General features: G+C 43.5%; 3 non-coding genes across 3 annotated transcripts; all 3 read right to left on the reverse strand.

Moving 5' to 3' along the window:
• Window positions 1-7426: 7426 nt before the first annotated feature.
• On the reverse strand, window positions 7427-7500 carry TRNAN-GUU (transfer RNA asparagine (anticodon GUU)). Its single transcript has one exon. It is a non-coding gene; the product is annotated as a tRNA-Asn (tRNA).
• Window positions 7501-9692: 2192 nt separating this feature from the next.
• TRNAV-CAC (transfer RNA valine (anticodon CAC)) lies at window positions 9693-9765 on the reverse strand. The gene has a single exon. It is a non-coding gene; the product is annotated as a tRNA-Val (tRNA).
• Window positions 9766-17644: 7879 nt separating this feature from the next.
• On the reverse strand, window positions 17645-17748 carry TRNAN-GUU (transfer RNA asparagine (anticodon GUU)). Its single transcript has 2 exons — window positions 17711-17748; window positions 17645-17680 (listed from the first exon to the last, which is right to left on the reverse strand). It is a non-coding gene; the product is annotated as a tRNA-Asn (tRNA).
• Between the last annotated feature and the right edge of the window lie 273 nt (window positions 17749-18021).

An 18021-nucleotide genomic window follows, 5' to 3' on the forward strand; every position in this document is an offset into this window, starting at 1 on the left:
CTTTCATCCAGACTGGATTGAGTCGTCTTCAGGGTGAATGCTAGCTTGCTACAAACACTCCGTCATACCTGAAGGAGGAAATCTACAACTCCCAGGTAAATTCTATTTTCTTCCTTTGATTTCTTCAAACAACAACAACACCCACAAAGACAGGTCACTGGTACATACTTGCACTTTTCTTATAATACTTAAGGTATGTCTGACTATCTATGAAAAGCTCTTGCTATAGAAACATGTGCAAGAGATTGTCTACCATGAGCTAAACGATCGTCATGCCTGCCCAAGGTCCAAGAATCTGATGAAGCTGGATCCAGTCCCCCACTGCCTTTAGATCACCAGTTCGATCACCATCCAAAGCAACCAATTTCCCAGATGCAGGTCACTAACATGAGGGAGAAGAGGTCAGCTAAACATTTAAACAATCGCAGTTTGTTCTGGGGAATGTTGAAAGTCAGCAGTGGTACAGTTAGAAGGGGAAATAAAAGACTTCATAATAACGATAATACCAGCTTGCTCGAGCTTTACTCAGTGACCAGCACTGTTCCTCAGTGCTTTACTGTGGAATCACTTACTAAGTCCACATAACAACCCTGGAAGATAGTGTAGGACTTTACCACCCCTTGTTGCAGATGAGAACACTGAGGCACGGAAAAGCTGAGCTAACCTTTCCAGGGTCTCACCACCACCACCACCCCCCCCCCCCCGTGACAGTGAGAGCCAGCACTCAGACCCAAGCAGTTTGCCTGCAGAGCCCCTCCCCTTGGCCACCATGCTCACGGGTAACTGAGAAAACTTCACTGAGATTTGCATCCCTTCCTTGTTCAACCTCCAATATATCAAAAGGAAGAGAAGATTGAAAGGTAGGCCTACAAACCTCCCCAAACTCATTAATGAAATGAAGAAGAAGAGGAGAAAGAGTAAACAGGACCATTGGAGAAGCAACGACGTTAGACGCAGAGAGAATGACGATGCGTTTGTTAAACACATACTAACTGGAAACTGTCTCTTTAAAGACTAAGAAGGACCTAGCTTCCAACCATTGAAGGCCTAAACTTTCCCGTTCCATGGCAGTCTCCACCGAAGAATAGATTTCAAAGCTACCAACATAGTGTATACACATGTGAATATGAAAATCATACTTCAACATTAGTAGTAAAGAGATTATTTTTGAATTTAAAAAAATATTTTTAATACAGCAGGTTCTTAATAGTTATTTGATATATATTAGTGTATATATGTCAATCCCAATCTCCCAACGCATCCCACCACCACCAACCCCTCTGCCGCTTTCCCCCCGTTGGGGTCCATATGTTTGTTCTCTACATCTGTGTCTCTCTTTCTGCCCTGCAAACCGGGTCATCTGAACCATTTTTCTAGGTTCCTCATATATGCGTTAATATACGATATTTGTTTTTCTCTTTCTGACTTGCTTCAAGTAGTAAAGAGATTTTGAAGGAGTTAGCTCACATGGTTACTAATAAAAATGGGAAACAGTTATTAGGATGTTGTCATTAAACAAAGGCAGGATTTATAAAAAAGCCAGAAAAGAGAAGAGAGGAAACACACACACACACACACACACACACAAAGCCTGAGAAAGGGGAGTTTTCCCTTTCCTGGAGGAACAGATAGCTGAAAGCCATCAAACAGCTTATCAGGAGGGTTTAATCTAGTGAAGTTCCGAGCTAATCAGGTAAACGCTTTTGGCTATGTGTGGATGCTCAAAAATTCTTGAGAGTTGAGTGGTGAAATGCATGTGGCGGCTATTCTTTGTGTACTACCTGCCAGTGTCCCCCTTTGGCACCTGTGAGTTAGTTAAGCCTAATTGAACTACTTTCCTCATCAGAATTTCTCAATTTCCTATACCGCCCACATTCCTTGACTCATATTGATTCTTAAAAGAGCAGATTTGGTCATGAACACTTGGTTCTCTCTTTGACACAGTATTAACAGTGGAATGTCAGCTTAAGGTAATGGTTGTGAGCAGCATATGCGTAAGTAGTCAGATATCCGATAGTGAAGGGAAGCCAAAAATCTGAGGACAGCAAAAATATCACAGTAACTACTTTGAACTTACTTTCCCTCCTAGCCCAGGACAAAGCAGAAGGAAAAGTATCAACATCACTTTACCAATAACCAAGTGGCATTAAACTTTAAAACAATGAGGCATAATATGCATAAAGTACAAAGAGTGTACACTTCCCAAACCATCACCAGTGTACACCAACCTGAATAACTGATGAAGCAACCTAAATAACTAAGGTATGCAAAATTACCAGACCACAGAAGGCTTCCTCATGACTCTTCCCATGCAAGAGCTCAGAGTAATCACACACATACCCCTGCCAACCTCTCTGCCTGTTACTTTCACATAAATTGAATCACAGGGCATGCACTGGGTTTGGGGGGATGGAGGGGCATGGGTCCGACTTCTTTCACTCAACGTTATGTCTATGAAATTTAACCCTATTTTTCACGTAGTTCTTTGTCTCTGTGTGTATGCCTTGTAAGAATATAACTCCACGTAGTTTTGAACTGTTGGACATTTCAGTTGTTTCCACTTGAGGATATTCTGAAATGGTACGAACATTTTTTTATGACTTTTGGGGGACATACACATTTTTCTAGAGCACCCCATTCCAACAGAATAATGCCAGTGTTGACTTTCAAAATAATACTTTTGAGCGTTTCCCTGGTTGCGCATTGGTTAAGAATCCGCCTGCCAAGGCAGGGGACACGGGGTCGAGCCCTGTTCCGGGAAGATCCCACATGCTGTGGAGCAACTAAGCCCGTGCACCCCAACTACTGAGCCTATGCTCTAGAGCCCGTGAGCCACAACTACTGAGCCCTCCTGCCACAACTACTGACGCCTGCCCGCCTAGAGCCCGTGCTCCGCAACAAGAGAAGCCACCACAGTGAAGAGCAGCCCCCAATCACTGCAACTAGAGAAAGCCCTCGCCCAGCAACGAAGACCCAACGCAGCCAAAAACAAATACACAAAATCAATTTTAAAAATTTATGAAAATAAAAATATACAAAAGTTGGGGTGGGGGGTTTGTTTTTTGTTTTTTTCCAACAAAAAGCGTTTATTCAGGAATAGCGGAAGAATGGCAATTCAGGACAAGCAAGCTATAGCAAAAGCCATAGGCAAGTCCCACAAACAAAGGAGAGGAAGGAACCTTATTTTACAGAGAGAGAGGAGGAAGCTGAGGGAGGTTGTTTTGAACCCAAGTCCACTGGAGAAAAGTGAAAGTTCAGGGTGATGACGGTTTCTCATTGCCAAGTTGCTGATTTCCTGCGGGAGATGCAACGTGCCTGTCTTTCTGTTGGGGCCTGTAATCGATGATTCTTCCTGTTGATGCTTCTTCTGTTTGGGTTTGTAATTGACGATACTTCCTGTCTTTGAACTTGAGTGGTACCCCATGAGAGCTCCCACTTCTGGTCTCCCGACTTCATCTGAGTGACGCTTCCCTTTATTAGTTTTCAAACCTGTCACAAGGAATTTTGAATTTTCTATTTTAATCTATTTTAATGTTTTAGGAGACTTACTACATCAAAATATTATCATTACAACCTGTGGCCCTAGCAACTTTCAAGTGTTCAGTAGCTACATGTGGCTTGCACCTATCACATTGGAGAGCACAGGTCAAAGGTATAGCACAGCTAAAAGTACGATTTCTGGGCCACAGCATGTAACTGTGTATGTATGACCCTCAGTGGATGCTGCCAAATTTGTTTTCCAACCTGTGGAACTTTTTTATACCCTTTCCAGAAATGAATAAGAATTTCCAGTGCTCTCCATCCTGTCACCATTTGGTTTTGTTTGTCCTTTTTTTTTTTTAAAGTAAGCTTCATTGAGGTGTAATTTACATAGTAAAACCTGCCAACATTAGATTATTCTACATTGTTTTCAATGATATCATTTCTTTGCCAAGCTGGATTTTGGTGCTTGCTGTGATAAAAGGCAAGTGCCATGCAAAAAATGAATGTGTAACAAGAAGCAAGGAGGCGCTTTGAGAAGGTTTCAGAAGCCGTGCAGTGCGCATCATGAAGGTTATGATTCTGACGTGTCAGAGCAGTGAAAACACAAGCCACTCTACTGAACTTTTGTCAAGGGAACACATAAGAATAGCCACAGCACCAGCCACAAACCTACAAACTATAGAAATATATGTGAAGCCAGAAAACAACAGCATTCCCCAACGAAAGCACTGTTGTCGACCGACCTATCATGAAATTAGGGCAAACGGGAAGGACAAAGACAGAGAGAATTTGCAGGCAACCAAAGATGATTCGTTAAATAAATCAATTTACTGTTAGTCAAAGGATTGAAGTTAACTCTAGATCTTGAACTCGTAATTTAAGCTGACGCATGTTGGAACATGGGAATGTTGGAATCATATATTGGTATATATGGAATCATATATCAGATGACGCCTAAAAATATTTACCAAAAATTGTCAGTGGAATAATTGAGTCGTCTGGTTTCTAGAACTACAAGTTTTCATTCCTCTTTAAAGATATTAGTATATTTAATGTACTTGACTAGTATATTTAATATACTTCAACACATAAATTTAAAGTTTTAGTCGTTGAAAACTTATTGGATACGTTTGCTTATTTAACCAGTACAACCAGTACAGGAAATTTAGGAAGTCCAACGTAACTCAGATTTTCAAGCCATAATAAAGCCAAGACTTACATAACAGTATATTATACCACCATTATTTTCTACATCAGAACATAATCTGAAAATATATATATAGTCGTTTTTAGACCAAAATGATTAAACCAATCTAATTTTTCTGAGTAACCTCGATAAAAGCACATGACATGACATAAACATTTTAAATGTCATTATATGTAAAATGTATAAATTATTTAAATTGCTTAAAAGTATTAAGGGTCATCTTTGTAGTCCATTTCATTTCGTTTCTCACTGGTGTTCCGAGGGATCAAGACCATTAATTTAATCTACAGCTAAATCTGTTATTGTTCCTTGTCACCAATTCCACAACAAAATTTTTCCTTATATAAATACCACATTGAAAGCATAAGTAGTAAAGCATTCTTCCCAGAAATTCTTAATTTTCTTATTTTGAATTTATACGAGTGATTATTACTTTCCTGAAATTACTTGCGGAATTAATTTTTAATTAATTTAAATTTTTAGAGGCCTACTTTGTCTATTCTCTCCCAAGGAAGAGAAAGTATATTGTTTTGCTTCTGAGAAGATATATTTAAAGGGAAAAAAATTCATCAAACTAGTGGGCATTATTTAAGGTGAAAGCAGAGGCAATGATAGGTTTTAACAGCAACTGACAGTGAGGGAAACAAAATGAAATAAGTAAGCCACATTAGGTCCTTGAAGGAAGCTCATTAATGAAACTCAGAGTAATTCTGTGATATGCTTTTGAGTCTCCAGGGTATGTATCTGTGCATGAAGTCATTGCTCCTCATCCATTTTTATTAAGGACCGAACTGGCTTACAGTTCTGGAAGGTTTAAATCTTGATTTGTAGGGTTGTCACAAGTGCTCATGTTGCTGACTTTGTTGCTTGTTTGTAATGCTATGTCTCTCCTCTGCTTTCTGCCATCCCTGAAGGACATTGGTTTGAATTTTTTCAGTTATTTAGAACCTTGAGTATACCAATGAAAGAAAGCTGCCTATTCCGTGCTAAAAATTCCATATTCTTCCTGTATTAATCCCCCTTATTAATGTTGAGTTCCTTACGAGGGAACCATTGCATATTAAGATCGTCCTTATTGTAGCTACTACACTTTTGCAGTTATTGACAAGGGTTGACTGGGCCCACGTGGCTTTTAGCAAATAGTGGAAAGACAAGAGGTGGACAGCTTCTCACTGCTGTGGTGTCTCATACCAGGAAACACCAGAATCCTCAGGACAAGCATCAGACAAAAAAGACTCATGGTCCGGATTAGCTGTCATCTTCTACCTAACAGGGAATGGATCCCTGTCAACCGCCACCCAACAGGGATTATCCCCAGAAGTTCACTTCCTAAAATTAAAACCAGAATCCCGCACTGAGATGAGAAATTAGTGATGCACAAATGAGAGGGAGAGAGAGAGACAAAATCCGTGTCCAGTAACCACACAGTATGAAAAAGCCAAAATGCTCCATTCCTGCACATGAGCTAGAACAGAACAGAGCAAACACGAGCCAATAGCTCTAAGGGTCCAGGTCTGAAGCACGAACTTGTGGGGGGCAGGATTCTGTTGGCTCCCACGAGGTGTCTTAGATGGGCTAATTTGTATCGTCACAGCCAAAAAACAAACAAAAAACGGTCAAGGAATAACATAGAAACACTTATTCCCATGCGAATTCCCCATTTTATAGGAGGAAGGACAGGCATTAGATTGTTTGCATCAAATTAAAAGTATAACCAAAATGTATAAATAAAAGAGAAAAGGGGAGAAGGAAAAAACTTCTGAGATCAGCGAGATTCTTCTCTTTGGATAAGTTGCTTGGCAGGACGTTGTCAAAGAGGTCACTCTGGGCAGTCTTCTCTGGACCCTGTTGACTAGGTCTGCAGAGAAAACCATTACAGTTATTGGGAGACTTTAAAAATATTGAATGTTGAGCTTTTGAACGTATGCAATAGAATATCTCTGTGTACTGCCCACAGGGTCCCCCTGTTGTCCTTCCCCTTAGTTATGTCGGGAGGGCACTGCTCCCTTTATTAGTTAGACTACCATAGAGAGATGTATAGAAAGGTTGCTGTGTTGGCAAGTAAATGAAGAAAGGGACATTGGAAGACTGGAAAATAAAATGGAATATGATTCAGTGCCACTTCTGTGGAGGGCAAACTTGAAGGATTTACCAACATTAGAAGCACAGAAACACTAAAGGTAGCACTTGCACTTGCAGTTCTCTACGCTCTGGAAACACCTGCACGAGTGGTCAGAGGTGTGTGTACAATAATGATGGTTGCAGCCTATTCGTCATCGTGAAACCATGAAACCAAATACTACACAACCATGGAAGAAATGCCTTTATCAAAAAAAAATGCAGAGGAGAATTATGATGATGAGTTCACCGATAACATCATTCATAGAACAATTACTAACGTTCACAGCTGAAAAATTTGAGACACATAAAATATAACTTTCTTGTCCAAGTCTGTAGACTTGGCAGAATAAAGACTATCCCACCAGACCGTGGCTTCCTCGATCTCTTTCAGAAGGCCGTAAGTTAGGCAAGTATAGGGTCCAATAGAGACGACAGACAATAGAGCTGGGAAGGGGAGTGTGGCCCAAGACAGGCAGCAGTCGTGAGGTGGATAGGACCCCGATTGCAGTTCGGTAAACTTTGTGGGAGCAGAAGTACAGGGGATAATCAGCATGGAACACCTGCAATGGTAATCAGCACGGAAAACGCTGAATGGGTTCTAAGACCTCTACCCACCGTCCCTGGGTGGGCTCGAACCACCAACCTTTCGATTAACAGCCGAACGCGCTAACCCATTGCGCCACAGAGACAGCAGCACGCCCCTCTCCTGGCCTCTCTATGGAGTAGACAGACACTGACTAATTCCTAGGATGTGCCGCCTTTCTCGCAGGAAAACGGTACCAGTTCCAAAGCTTCGGAAAAACGGAAAGTTTAGAGCAGCCGATCCCACTGGACCTGAGACTGGGTCGAGGTCAGGAAAAGACAACACTAAGCACTATTATCATAGGGCAGCCACCCATGCAGACAATTCTGACAAGCACTTGAGAATACACCCCCTCCCTTGGACGCATTTCCCATCTGGTCCTCTCATCCTCCCACTCACTACAGGGAAGGATTCGTCACCTTTGTGTCCTGTCAGAACCCTTTACGCTCCGTGCAGGGCACAGAGATCCAGGCAACAGCCAAGGGGCAGCTGCACTTCCCAGAAGGGCCTTTCGCGAGGTAGGCGGTTCCAGCGCTCAGGCTGACCCAAGACCCCACTGCCCGCCAAGGCAACCGGGAAGGAGACCGGAGGGCAGCCGGTCCGGGGGGATTCCTACTAGCACAGAACGTGCCTGGCCTGCACTTCGGGGGGAGCTGAATAAAACTCCTCTGGAAGCTTCTCTACAGCCTGAAGAGAACGGATTTCAGGCTCCTGAAAGGGCAAGGGGGCCTCCTCGCGAGGACAGAGGCTTCCCCTGGTCTTGGAGGACAAGTCCCGCAGAAGCTGCCTTTGAGAGACACGCCAAACGAAAGGAGCAATCTTGAGTGGAGAGGTCTGCACGGAACTCTCAAGTGGTGTCGCCATTCTTATGTACGGAGAGAGAGTGAGAAACCCAACGTGGGAACATGTTTACTGTGCACTTACGTACAGAATATACGATGTTATTCCTCTTGCAACTTTCTTGTATGTTTCAAAGGGCTTTGGTTTTGGTTCTTAATGAATGTTTGGAACTCGAGTCTCCGATTCTCTTGGGATGAAAACGCGGTAAATAAGACTTCGGGTTTGTAACATGCAGGGGGAAAAGAGCCGAGGCGAGAGCCGGCCAGCCCAGGCTGTCCATTACATCTCACGTCCTCCAGCCTGCGCGATGTCAAGGACCCTGAGGCCGGCACTCGCCGGCATTTGGGGACTCAGTGCAGAAGCTCTTCTGCATCTGAACCTTGAAGCAAAACACAGCTCTGGTCGGGGCAGGAAGAGGAAGCCTCCTGCCAGTGGAGACGCTGAAGGGGAAAAAAAAGAAAAAAACTTTTGCAGAGGCTTCCCTGACCGGGAATCGAACCCGGGCCGCAGCGGTGAAAGCGCCGAATCCTAGCCACTAGACCACCAGGGAACCATTGAGGAGCCCCGACGTAGCGTCTCCAGGTGAAAGTTGTAAAAGTCAAGACTAAACTTCAGAGACCCGGAGAGCAGGAACGGAGATTTCCCAGAAGCCCAGGGCTGAATGCAGCTGTGCAAGGCTCCCAGCCCTTGCCCGGCTGCTCATCACCCTTCACCTCTCCAGTCTTGGGCGACGCCTTGGGCCCTGAGACAGGACACAAGGTCCGTCCTGGTCTAGCTTCAGCGCTGTGTGCTGCCGAGCCAAGGTCCTGCTCTCTTTCTGAACCTCGCTTTTCCCTTGAGTCAGGTGCCGACTGGGATGTCAGCAGGGGATGGGCGGATCCGTCCACTTCCTGATCTCTGCCCTGGCTCTGGGGGCTCTCCTGGAGACGGCACCGCGACGGGCTCCTTCCCCTCCGCGACCGGCTCAATTCGTGGAGCCTGACATTGTTCATTTCCGTGTCTTTGGCTCGGGTCCCCGGTGCACAGTCGGGTTCGGTCTCTTTTGTGGCGTCACGCAGATCAAACTGTTGCGTAGCTGTGCCGAGGTGGGGGAAAGCCAAGTGTGCTTCACAGGGATGGACTCCTTGGTTTTCAGAGACATAACTCGTGTGAACATGTGGAAGAGGTTTAGGCGCCTGCTTAGTAGGTGAGGGGATTTCCGGATGTAAAACTGACCCGAAGTCAGCCTTGTCCTTTGCCCACTTGGATTAGCTGGCTGTGGCCTGCGCTCCGCGGTGCCTCAGAGCAGAGAAAGGCGGGCGGGTTCCTGGTGCTGAGCAGGCTCTCAGGCAGTAAGGGAACTCCTGGCCTGTACCTTGGGGATGGAAACTGAGGCTGCGCCCGCCGCCTCACCCCCTGCCTTTCGCCCGTTTTGGTTTTTGGAGTGGGAAGGTAAAAACTTCAGAAAGGAAGAACGCTTGTTTCCGCCCGGTTTCGAACCGGGGACCTTTCGCGTGTGAGGCGAACGTGATAACCGCTACACTACGGAAACACGGCGGGTGCTGCCGCTTAGTGGCGCATCCCTGAAATCCGTAGGTCCTGCCACCACTATCCTAGTCGCCAACTTTTTAAACTGCAGAATGAACCTTGAAGCCCCGAGATCTCTCAGGCAAGGAGACTGCGGCTTCCGACAGGCCCTGCTTTCAGGGTTCCTCGCCTGGCCCGAAGGGAGGACCCCCGAGCCTCCCACAGTCGGCCTTCGGGCTCCCGCACCGACCGCAGAGTCCTCGGATCCACGGCTATGCCCCCGAGTGCAGGGGTCGCCCCCGCTGCTGACTCCTCAGCTCCCAGAAGCCGCGGGAGCCGGGGGTTCGGGCAAGTGCCCTTTGGGCCTAAGGGGAAAAGGTAGAGAATTAGGTTCATTCCAGTGAGCTTCTCTCTCTCTGGAGCGGATCCTGTGGGTCCTAGCTGCATTTCTCCAAAGCCTTCAAACAGAATTGCTTTCATCCAGACTGGATTGAGTCGTCTTCAGGGTGAATGCTAGCTTGCTACAAACACTCCGTCATACCTGAAGGAGGAAATCTACAACTCCCAGGTAAATTCTATTTTCTTCCTTTGATTTCTTCAAACAACAACAACACCCACAAAGACAGGTCACTGGTACATACTTGCACTTTTCTTATAATACTTAAGGTATGTCTGACTATCTATGAAAAGCTCTTGCTATAGAAACATGTGCAAGAGATTGTCTACCATGAGCTAAACGATCGTCATGCCTGCCCAAGGTCCAAGAATCTGATGAAGCTGGATCCAGTCCCCCACTGCCTTTAGATCACCAGTTCGATCACCATCCAAAGCAACCAATTTCCCAGATGCAGGTCACTAACATGAGGGAGAAGAGGTCAGCTAAACATTTAAACAATCGCAGTTTGTTCTGGGGAATGTTGAAAGTCAGCAGTGGTACAGTTAGAAGGGGAAATAAAAGACTTCATAATAACGATAATACCAGCTTGCTCGAGCTTTACTCAGTGACCAGCACTGTTCCTCAGTGCTTTACTGTGGAATCACTTACTAAGTCCACATAACAACCCTGGAAGATAGTGTAGGACTTTACCACCCCTTGTTGCAGATGAGAACACTGAGGCACGGAAAAGCTGAGCTAACCTTTCCAGGGTCTCACCACCACCACCACCCCCCCCCCCCCCCGTGACAGTGAGAGCCAGCACTCAGACCCAAGCAGTTTGCCTGCAGAGCCCCTCCCCTTGGCCACCATGCTCACGGGTAACTGAGAAAACTTCACTGAGATTTGCATCCCTTCCTTGTTCAACCTCCAATATATCAAAAGGAAGAGAAGATTGAAAGGTAGGCCTACAAACCTCCCCAAACTCATTAATGAAATGAAGAAGAAGAGGAGAAAGAGTAAACAGGACCATTGGAGAAGCAACGACGTTAGACGCAGAGAGAATGACGATGCGTTTGTTAAACACATACTAACTGGAAACTGTCTCTTTAAAGACTAAGAAGGACCTAGCTTCCAACCATTGAAGACCTAAACTTTCCCGTTCCATGGCAGTCTCCACCCAAGAATAGATTTCAAAGCTACCAACATAGTGTATACACATGTGAATATGAAAATCATACTTCAACATTAGTAGTAAAGAGATTATTTTTGAATTTAAAAAAATATTTTTAATACAGCAGGTTCTTAATAGTTATTTGATATATATTAGTGTATATATGTCAATCCCAATCTCCCAACGCATCCCACCACCACCAACCCCTCTGCCGCTTTCCCCCCCCGTTGGGGTCCATATGTTTGTTCTCTACATCTGTGTCTCTCTTTCTGCCCTGCAAACCGGGTCATCTGAACCATTTTTCTAGGTTCCTCATATATGCGTTAATATACGATATTTGTTTTTCTCTTTCTGACTTGCTTCAAGTAGTAAAGAGATTTTGAAGGAGTTAGCTCACATGGTTACTAATAAAAATGGGAAACAGTTATTAGGATGTTGTCATTAAACAAAGGCAGGATTTATAAAAAAGCCAGAAAAGAGAAGAGAGGAAACACACACACACACACACACACACACAAAGCCTGAGAAAGGGGAGTTTTCCCTTTCCTGGAGGAACAGATAGCTGAAAGCCATCAAACAGCTTATCAGGAGGGTTTAATCTAGTGAAGTTCCGAGCTAATCAGGTAAACGCTTTTGGCTATGTGTGGATGCTCAAAAATTCTTGAGAGTTGAGTGGTGAAATGCATGTGGCGGCTATTCTTTGTGTACTACCTGCCAGTGTCCCCCTTTGGCACCTGTGAGTTAGTTAAGCCTAATTGAACTACTTTCCTCATCAGAATTTCTCAATTTCCTATACCGCCCACATTCCTTGACTCATATTGATTCTTAAAAGAGCAGATTTGGTCATGAACACTTGGTTCTCTCTTTGACACAGTATTAACAGTGGAATGTCAGCTTAAGGTAATGGTTGTGAGCAGCATATGCGTAAGTAGTCAGATATCCGATAGTGAAGGGAAGCCAAAAATCTGAGGACAGCAAAAATATCACAGTAACTACTTTGAACTTACTTTCCCTCCTAGCCCAGGACAAAGCAGAAGGAAAAGTATCAATATCACTTTACCAATAACCAAGTGGCATTAAACTTTAAAACAATGAGGCATAATATGCATAAAGTACAAAGAGTGTACACTTCCCAAACCATCACCAGTGTACACCAACCTGAGTAACTGATAAAGCAACCTAAATAACTAAGGTATGCAAAATTACCAGACCACAGAAGGCTTCCTCATGACTCTTCCCATGCAAGAGCTCAGAGTAATCACACACATACCCCTGCCAACCTCTCTGCCTGTTACTTTCACATAAATTGAATCACAGGGCATGCACTGGGTTTGGGGGGATGGAGGGGCATGGGTCCGACTTCTTTCACTCAACGTTATGTCTATGAAATTTAACCCTATTTTTCACGTAGTTCTTTGTCTCTGTGTGTATGCCTTGTAAGAATATAACTCCACGTAGTTTTGAACTGTTGGACATTTCAGTTGTTTCCACTTGAGGATATTCTGAAATGGTACGAACATTTTTTTATGACTTTTGGGGGACATACACATTTTTCTAGAGCACCCCATTCCAACAGAATAATGCCAGTGTTGACTTTCAAAATAATACTTTTGAGCGTTTCCCTGGTTGCGCATTGGTTAAGAATCCGCCTGCCAAGGCAGGGGACACGGGGTCGAGCCCTGTTCCGGGAAGATCCCACATGCTGTGGAGCAACTAAGCCCGTGCACCCCAACTACTGAGCCTATGCTCTAGAGCCCGTGAGCCACAACTACTGAGCCCTCCTGCCACAACTACTGACGCCTGCCCGCCTAGAGCCCGTGCTCCGCAACAAGAGAAGCCACCACAGTGAAGAGCAGCCCCCAATCACTGCAACTAGAGAAAGCCCTCGCCCAGCAACGAAGACCCAACGCAGCCAAAAACAAATACACAAAATCAATTTTAAAAATTTATGAAAATAAAAATATACAAAAGTTGGGGTGGGGGGTTTGTTTTTTGTTTTTTTCCAACAAAAAGCGTTTATTCAGGAATAGCGGAAGAATGGCAATTCAGGACAAGCAAGCTATAGCAAAAGCCATAGGCAAGTCCCACAAACAAAGGAGAGGAAGGAACCTTATTTTACAGAGAGAGAGGAGGAAGCTGAGGGAGGTTGTTTTGAACCCAAGTCCACTGGAGAAAAGTGAAAGTTCAGGGTGATGACGGTTTCTCATTGCCAAGTTGCTGATTTCCTGCGGGAGATGCAACGTGCCTGTCTTTCTGTTGGGGCCTGTAATCGATGATTCTTCCTGTTGATGCTTCTTCTGTTTGGGTTTGTAATTGACGATACTTCCTGTCTTTGAACTTGAGTGGTACCCCATGAGAGCTCCCACTTCTGGTCTCCCGACTTCATCTGAGTGACGCTTCCCTTTATTAGTTTTCAAACCTGTCACAAGGAATTTTGAATTTTCTATTTTAATCTATTTTAATGTTTTAGGAGACTTACTACATCAAAATATTATCATTACAACCTGTGGCCCTAGCAACTTTCAAGTGTTCAGTAGCTACATGTGGCTTGCACCTATCACATTGGAGAGCACAGGTCAAAGGTATAGCACAGCTAAAAGTACGATTTCTGGGCCACAGCATGTAACTGTGTATGTATGACCCTCAGTGGATGCTGCCAAATTTGTTTTCCAACCTGTGGAACTTTTTTATACCCTTTCCAGAAATGAATAAGAATTTCCAGTGCTCTCCATCCTGTCACCATTTGGTTTTGTTTGTCCTTTTTTTTTTTTTAAGTAAGCTTCATTGAGGTGTAATTTACATAGTAAAACCTGCCAACATTAGATTATTCTACATTGTTTTCAATGATATCATTTCTTTGCCAAGCTGGATTTTGGTGCTTGCTGTGATAAAAGGCAAGTGCCATGCAAAAAATGAATGTGTAACAAGAAGCAAGGAGGCGCTTTGAGAAGGTTTCAGAAGCCGTGCAGTGCGCATCATGAAGGTTATGATTCTGACGTGTCAGAGCAGTGAAAACACAAGCCACTCTACTGAACTTTTGTCAAGGGAACACATAAGAATAGCCACAGCACCAGCCACAAACCTACAAACTATAGAAATATATGTGAAGCCAGAAAACAACAGCATTCCCCAACGAAAGCACTGTTGTCGACCGACCTATCATGAAATTAGGGCAAACGGGAAGGACAAAGACAGAGAGAATTTGCAGGCAACCAAAGATGATTCGTTAAATAAATCAATTTACTGTTAGTCAAAGGATTGAAGTTAACTCTAGATCTTGAACTCGTAATTTAAGCTGACGCATGTTGGAACATGGGAATGTTGGAATCATATATTGGTATATATGGAATCATATATCAGATGACGCCTAAAAATATTTACCAAAAATTGTCAGTGGAATAATTGAGTCGTCTGGTTTCTAGAACTACAAGTTTTCATTCCTCTTTAAAGATATTAGTATATTTAATGTACTTGACTAGTATATTTAATATACTTCAACACATAAATTTAAAGTTTTAGTCGTTGAAAACTTATTGGATACGTTTGCTTATTTAACCAGTACAACCAGTACAGGAAATTTAGGAAGTCCAACGTAACTCAGATTTTCAAGCCATAATAAAGCCAAGACTTACATAACAGTATATTATACCACCATTATTTTCTACATCAGAACATAATCTGAAAATATATATATAGTCGTTTTTAGACCAAAATGATTAAACCAATCTAATTTTTCTGAGTAACCTCGATAAAAGCACATGACATGACATAAACATTTTAAATGTCATTATATGTAAAATGTATAAATTATTTAAATTGCTTAAAAGTATTAAGGGTCATCTTTGTAATCCATTTCATTTCGTTTCTCACTGGTGTTCCGAGGGATCAAGACCATTAATTTAATCTACAGCTAAATCTGTTATTGTTCCTTGTCACCAATTCCACAACAAAATTTTTCCTTATATAAATACCACATTGAAAGCATAAGTAGTAAAGCATTCTTCCCAGAAATTCTTAATTTTCTTATTTTGAATTTATACGAGTGATTATTACTTTCCTGAAATTACTTGCGGAATTAATTTTTAATTAATTTAAATTTTTAGAGGCCTACTTTGTCTATTCTCTCCCAAGGAAGAGAAAGTATATTGTTTTGCTTCTGAGAAGATATATTTAAAGGGAAAAAAATTCATCAAACTAGTGGGCATTATTTAAGGTGAAAGCAGAGGCAATGATAGGTTTTAACAGCAACTGACAGTGAGGGAAACAAAATGAAATAAGTAAGCCACATTAGGTCCTTGAAGGAAGCTCATTAATGAAACTCAGAGTAATTCTGTGATATGCTTTTGAGTCTCCAGGGTATGTATCTGTGCATGAAGTCATTGCTCCTCATCCATTTTTATTAAGGACCGAACTGGCTTACAGTTCTGGAAGGTTTAAATCTTGATTTGTAGGGTTGTCACAAGTGCTCATGTTGCTGACTTTGTTGCTTGTTTGTAATGCTATGTCTCTCCTCTGCTTTCTGCCATCCCTGAAGGACATTGGTTTGAATTTTTTCAGTTATTTAGAACCTTGAGTATACCAATGAAAGAAAGCTGCCTATTCCGTGCTAAAAATTCCATATTCTTCCTGTATTAATCCCCCTTATTAATGTTGAGTTCCTTACGAGGGAACCATTGCATATTAAGATCGTCCTTATTGTAGCTACTACACTTTTGCAGTTATTGACAAGGGTTGACTGGGCCCACGTGGCTTTTAGCAAATAGTGGAAAGACAAGAGGTGGACAGCTTCTCACTGCTGTGGTGTCTCATACCAGGAAACACCAGAATCCTCAGGACAAGCATCAGACAAAAAAGACTCATGGTCCGGATTAGCTGTCATCTTCTACCTAACAGGGAATGGATCCCTGTCAACCGCCACCCAACAGGGATTATCCCCAGAAGTTCACTTCCTAAAATTAAAACCAGAATCCCGCACTGAGATGAGAAATTAGTGATGCACAAATGAGAGGGAGAGAGAGAGACAAAATCCGTGTCCAGTAACCACACAGTATGAAAAAGCCAAAATGCTCCATTCCTGCACATGAGCTAGAACAGAACAGAGCAAACACGAGCCAATAGCTCTAAGGGTCCAGGTCTGAAGCACGAACTTGTGGGGGGCAGGATTCTGTTGGCTCCCACGAGGTGTCTTAGATGGGCTAATTTGTATCGTCACAGCCAAAAAACAAACAAAAAACGGTCAAGGAATAACATAGAAACACTTATTCCCATGCGAATTCCCCATTTTATAGGAGGAAGGACAGGCATTAGATTGTTTGCATCAAATTAAAAGTATAACCAAAATGTATAAATAAAAGAGAAAAGGGGAGAAGGAAAAAACTTCTGGGATCAGCGAGATTCTTCTCTTTGGATAAGTTGCTTGGCAGGACGTTGTCAAAGAGGTCACTCTGGGCAGTCTTCTCTGGACCCTGTTGACTAGGTCTGCAGAGAAAACCATTACAGTTATTGGGAGACTTTAAAAATATTGAATGTTGAGCTTTCGAACGTATGCAATAGAATATCTCTGTGTACTGCCCACAGGGTCCCCCTGTTGTCCTTCCCCTTAGTTATGTCGGGAGGGCACTGCTCCCTTTATTAGTTAGACTACCATAGAGAGATGTATAGAAAGGTTGCTGTGTTGGCAAGTAAATGAAGAAAGGGACATTGGAAGACTGGAAAATAAAATGGAATATGATTCAGTGCCACTTCTGTGGAGGGCAAACTTGAAGGATTTACCAACATTAGAAGCACAGAAACACTAAAGGTAGCACTTGCACTTGCAGTTCTCTACGCTCTGGAAACACCTGCACGAGTGGTCAGAGGTGTGTGTACAATAATGATGGTTGCAGCCTATTCGTCATCGTGAAACCATGAAACCAAATACTACACAACCATGGAAGAAATGCCTTTATCAAAAAAAAAATGCAGAGGAGAATTATGATGATGAGTTCACCGATAACATCATTCATAGAACAATTACTAACGTTCACAGCTGAAAAATTTGAGACACATAAAATATAACTTTCTTGTCCAAGTCTGTAGACTTGGCAGAATAAAGACTATCCCACCAGACCGTGGCTTCCTCGATCTCTTTCAGAAGGCCGTAAGTTAGGCAAGTATAGGGTCCAATAGAGACGACAGACAATAGAGCTGGGAAGGGGAGTGTGGCCCAAGACAGGCAGCAGTCGTGAGGTGGATAGGACCCCGATTGCAGTTCGGTAAACTTTGTGGGAGCAGAAGTACAGGGGATAATCAGCATGGAACACCTGCAATGGTAATCAGCACGGAAAACGCTGAATGGGTTCTAAAACCTCTACCCACCGTCCCTGGGTGGGCTCGAACCACCAACCTTTCGATGTTGTGGGCTCGAACCACCAACCTTTCGATTAACAGCCGAACGCGCTAACCCATTGCGCCACAGAGACAGCAGCACGCCCCTCTCCTGGCCTCTCTATGGAGTAGACAGACACTGACTAATTCCTAGGATGTGCCGCCTTTCTCGCAGGAAAACGGTACCAGTTCCAAAGCTTCGGAAAAACGGAAAGTTTAGAGCAGCCGATCCCACTGGACCTGAGACTGGGTCGAGGTCAGGAAAAGACAACACTAAGCACTATTATCATAGGGCAGCCACCCATGCAGACAATTCTGACAAGCACTTGAGAATACACCCCCTCCCTTGGACGCATTTCCCATCTGGT

This window comes from Balaenoptera ricei, chromosome 1, assembly GCF_028023285.1.
Source record: "Balaenoptera ricei isolate mBalRic1 chromosome 1, mBalRic1.hap2, whole genome shotgun sequence".
NCBI classification, from domain to species: domain Eukaryota; kingdom Metazoa; phylum Chordata; class Mammalia; order Artiodactyla; family Balaenopteridae; genus Balaenoptera; species Balaenoptera ricei.